The sequence below is a fragment of the Melospiza melodia genome, chromosome Z (assembly GCF_035770615.1).
Source record: "Melospiza melodia melodia isolate bMelMel2 chromosome Z, bMelMel2.pri, whole genome shotgun sequence".
Lineage (NCBI taxonomy): Eukaryota > Metazoa > Chordata > Aves > Passeriformes > Passerellidae > Melospiza > Melospiza melodia.
Window position 1 is genome coordinate 48,115,003 of NC_086226.1, and position 5,690 is coordinate 48,120,692.

Genomic DNA, 5,690 nt, shown 5'->3' on the forward strand with positions numbered 1-5,690 from the left:
ACCCCTCACAGAGACAGGCCCTTTAAAATGCTTATTACTGTTGTAGAGACACAAACATTGAAAAGCTTTGAACCAGATCTTCTTCCTGTAAAGGCTACTGGCAGTGCTGTCCCTGAGTTCACTGAAAGTAACTTTATCCATCATGAATAGTCATATATGCCAATGAACACTGAAGCTGGATTGCAACACAAGTTATTTGGGAAACTTTTTAAAGAGTTGCAGCTGCTGAAACTTCCTGCATTCTAATTTACAACTGAAATTAGTGTGTCAGATAGGTCGTGCCAGATTGCAGCTCAGCCAGCAGTACTGTTACAAGTTTTATACAGTAGATTTGAGCTATTTTGTGTATTAATTACACATCCCTTCTTTTAATGTTTCCATTACCAAAATAAACACAGTATTAAAATGCTTTCTAAAAGTTAACCAGCTTTGCCATGAGCTACAGAAAAAGGCCAGTAGAAGTTTACTTTTCCATAGTGTAATCAGTAAGTTATTGTACATAATACATGTGAAAATCCAATGAAAATTTGCCTCTGTGTGTTTATTCAGGACACCAGCTTTACTATATCACCTCCACTCTCTAATGTAAATCAACCAGGTGGGATCACAGAAACTCTATTTATTGGCTTAGATCTTCAGCTAGATTCTGGAATATTTATTATGAGGAAATGTCCCAGTTTCAATGGAATTAACTCTCTGAGTACAGTTTATTTTGATGAGGTATCTCATTCTAGTAGTACCTTGTGTCATTTTCCTCAATGGGAACAAATCACAGAGAACTATAGTACTCATCTCCTCCTCCTTCAAACACAAAGATACTTCATTTGCCATTGGTATGAGACATATTTTCAAACACATTGCAGTACCCAAGCTTATATTTTTCTAAATCCTCCTGCTTGTTAGATATCCAGCTGTGCTGATGTCAGCTTCAGAATTTTCAGAAGCTGGCCATAAGAAAAAGATTATGTTTCAGAAACATCTTTATATGCAAAGTAACTGCAGTGTATAAAGAAAAACAAAATAAGTGTCTATATTGCTCTTGCCTGTCTCCTCTGTGCTGCATATATATTTCAGACTTTTATCCTGTATCATTTAGCACATTAAAATTTCTGATATTGTTAACAGAGGAAAAAAAGGTAAATTTTTTTTTAAGTGGGCAAAGAAACTACTATTCTTCAAAAATATTTTCACTGGAAATTATTTCTCTTATAAAGACACCATAATCTAAATGTAATGATAAAAACTTTTAAAATGGTAGATAATTATAAAGGAGAATGTGGGACATGAAAAATTATTAGCAAAAAATACATTCTTAAGGGCACATTCTTGTGATTTTGAAAATTTTAATGCATTTTTAGTCCTTTCATATCCTTAATTTATGGAAGGACAGATGAGAGATGTCATTTGATGCGGACATCTGAGGGATTGTAAGAGATGGTATAGTTAAACATGTTTATATGGTATGGATAATAGTGTTATAAGCAGCACACCAATTACCATACAGAAGATCAGCATAAGAAAAATCAGGGAAAATAAAAAAGACTGTAATGAAAACTGATTTTATTTGTCTAGCAGGAAAAAAAAAAAGAGATAAATGGAAAGGCAAAGCAGGTCCAAGAAATCACAGAGGGTTGTGATATACCTTGGAAAAATGAGCAAGACACAAAACAATGATTACATTCAATGAACAGTCCAGAAGAAGTCATCCTAGGCACACAGACAAAAAAATGGATTTTTTTTCTCCTCTTTTGATAGTATGGAAAATATTTCGCAATGGTCATTCAGTGTTGAAAGGAGATCAAATGCTAATAAAATATCTGACAAATTTCACAGGGTGTCTTTCTTGTTATTGTCGAAGGCAATCTTTTCTCCCTGGTCTGGGTCAGAGGCATGGCTAGCTCCTACCACTGTTAAGGGCAGAGCCTGCTGATACCTAAGCTCAAGGTCAGGTTTCTATGCAGATTAGCCATATGCAAATCACCTAATCAAAATTGCACAGGGAGCACACCTGAAACTGACAGCTATTAATGCTGCTTCAAAGAAGGCTGCAAAATTCAAAGGAAGTTAGAGAGAGATGGAATTAACAGGGTACAGAAGTCTGTGACTTCTGCTGACTCAAAAGCTTCTGTGTGCATCTAAATGTTACCTAATAAAAAAGGTAAAGCAGGCTAATCCACTTCCTGACAAAGCTGTACTCCATGTAATGACGACTTTTGGAACTCTTGTATTGTTGTTTTAGAATAGGCAAAGTGCAGATATTTGATATTAGAGTTTAAATAATCGCATTCTTTGAGAAAAAAAATTGATTGGTAATGAGTAATTTAACTGAATTTTACAAATGTGACAGCTGTTTCCATTCATGCTTCTATAAAGAGGTCAGTGTGGCTCTAGAGTTATTGTCTCCTAATAAGATGTAAATTGTAAACCTCAGGCTGAGCAGGTTAAGATGAATCCAACTTAATATATAATGACATTCTGTAATGAATAGAAAAGGTGACATAACTCCCTGATAAAACTAGCAGTACACATGACCAGATATCTCTCAAAGTACAAATTCTGTATTCATTGCATAGCTGCAGGCTCACTCTGTATTCTGGAGCCATTAAATTGCTGAAAATGCTTTTTCTCTTGTCATGCTCCAATAGGAAGATAATGCTGTTTCTAATCATGGATTCACAAAGTAATGGGTCACAAGGAGCCTCCAGAGATCACCTGACCTAACTCTTTGTTCATAGCAGGTCTAATCAGAGACAGAGCCTCCAGACCTTTGGGGTTCTGAGTCATGAATACTTCAAGTGATGTATGTCTTACAGTGTCTCTGACTACTAGTTCCCTTATTTGATTGATCATGGTAAAAAGTGCTTTCCTTACAGAACGCTGGAAATTATCAGAAAGTCTCAGACTTCTCATTGTCTCTTGTTTAGTAGACTTATGCAGTTCTGTTTGGAGTCAGGCTTCATCTTCTCTGAGTTCTCCAACTAGGTAGTAACAAACACTTACCAAGTATCCCAGAATCAATATTTTCTGCAAGGGGAACCAGCCAAGCTCCCTCAGACTTTATGTCTTTGGATCCTGAGGGCATTAACAGACCTTACTGGCCCTGGACAGCTTCATCTGGGGCCCTTGAGATCCCTATCCAAGTGCCCGTGTGTGTACAAGAATGATTGCCTCACCTTCATCACCTCTCAAATATGTATTCATCTCAGTCTTTCTTGAAGTTTCCCAAGGCTGCTGATAGAGTACCCAAGATCTAGAAGAGGTGAAAGTCAATGTAATAGTGGGAAAAATAGAGACAACAATCTCTTACCACTTTCACCTTTGCTGAGAACACACTGTTGGATTGTCTTGGTCTTTGATATAATTTTCTCCTTGTCATCACTTGACATTTATTTAGATACTGTCGGTAATCAAACATATATTGAGGCAATGGAAAAGGGTGAGGGAACTATGTGAAAACATTGCTTATCCAAACCTGTGACTAAAGGCTTCTATTTTCCGGTTCCAGTTGGTTTTACTCCTGCTGCTAGCTACTGATGTGAAACTGATTTACAAAACAGCAGCTGAAATGCACTACAGATGAAGATCTTCGTGTCTGTTGAAAACCCTCTTCTGTGACAAGAAGTGGAATTGAAATTTATCACACCATAGCTAGTACCAGTGTTGAGTATTTATGATAGGCTGATGATAATTTGGACACTACAACTAGGGCTGATCATTCACGTTCCTTAGAAAACTATGTGCTTGCCAGCATGCAGAAAATCAATTTTGCTGTCCATTGATTTCAGTCCTGTCACTTTAAACAAAGTCAATATAGAGGAACTGGAAGGAATTATATAAATAGAAAAAGAAAAGGCAGAAAATAATTTTTATTTTAGAAAATTATTAGCTTACAATTATTTCTTGTGCAGGCTTAGGAGTAAATATGCAATAACAAATGGGAGACATTCATATAAATTACAGGACAACAATCAGTTCCTCATACCACTGAAGAAGTAGGACCAGTGCAATCACATCCCCACTAAAAAAGCTGCACTTTCTTGTTGTTTTATACATTAGACAACTCCACCTGAGCTATTATTTATGTGTAGCTTTGTTAGGCTGTTACACAGCTCTGCGTCAGCAAACAGGCATTAATGGGAATGGCCTGGGGCTCCTAGAACCATCATGCTGCTGAGATCCTCAGGCCTCTGACAGCCAGTGCTCTCAGGGGCACCTGCTGCGTTTCTGACAGGACACTGCTATAAACAGGCTGAGCCTTATGTTATTAGGGCATTGCTTCATGTAACAAGATTTAAAAGTCTCTCTATATGTATAGATACAAGTACATATATCTACATGTAGATATCTTTGTGTTCTTTCTTTCTTTTCCCAATATGTATCTCAATAAAGCAGTGTTATTGGTGGAGTAACTGGGGCATGATAGGGTGGGAGTGGGTGCTGGTGAAGCAGTAACAATCTAACCCCCTTTATCAATTGGTACTTGAAACTTCATTTTTTCCTTTATATTTTTTTTCTCTTGTTTGTCAAAAATAACCCAGAGAATATATGTGTCAATGTACAGTTGCTCTCTCAAAATCAGCTCAAGCTTCTGCTTAAGATAAAATTCAGATGGATCAAAATTTGCAATAGGAGTATTTACATTTTCAGATAGTGAGTTTTAGAGCATTTAGATAATATTGACTTTCAATGGTGTGCATGCTGGAACATTTATCTCTTACAAATGCAAGAGGAAATGTGTCAGTATATTGGAAGCTGTTCTACTAGGGTTCAACACAGGAACCACTTGTGAAACATCTATCTTCTTTTGGAGATAGAAAGGGATTTAATAGTAACTAGACAGCAGAAGAGCCGATGGAGGATTAGGGCCCAGTTTTAAAGTCCCGTTCTATTTTCTTTGTCCTTTTCCTGCTCTGTCCCATTAAAGTCTGATATAAGTATGTAGAGAAACCAGCAGTTGCTGTGAGACTTTTAAACATAGACTACCCCATGTCTCTCTGCCTTCTATAGATGTCAAGCGGAGTGAAACAGATGTATGCTGATGTGCAACGTAACCTTTGCTTTTGTAACACCTTTCTTAGTTACTTTTGTCTCTTTAATTTTTAATTTTCTCTGGAAAAAAAATCCTACTGGGAATATCAGTGCAAGATGGGTAAAGGCTGCTTTCATAGCTACTGTTTAGGTGCCTTCTGCTTAGATGAACTATCTTGATTTGTGCTTTTCTGTCCATTTCTTTTGTTAGAGCACCAGACCTAAAAGCACAAAATAATCCCTTCAACTCCCTTTCCTGCCTCACCATTTAATTCTATATTTGTAAATAAGACTCAGGAAGTGTGATACAATTTGGGAAAATAGCTCTATCTCTGAATGTTGCTCCCTATTGACAGGAGACATAAAAAGAGTGTCACAAGATTGGGAACTCAGTAAGTTTATCCAGCGGGCTGCTGTGCTCTCTCTTTTAAAAATGAAGCAATATTGAGAACCATTGTGGTAAAAAAAAAAAAAAAAAAAAAAAAAAAAAAAAAAAAAAAAAAAGGAACAAAATGAAAGCAGGAAGATTCTTTCTGCTCTGAAAAGAATTCACTCAGAAAATTTCACCTGGGGAATAAAAAGCTAAGACAAAGCTTTTCTTTAATAGTTTTAGCTTAAGGAGAGGAGGAGACGTGTCTATATCCAACAGGAAAAATGTAGGA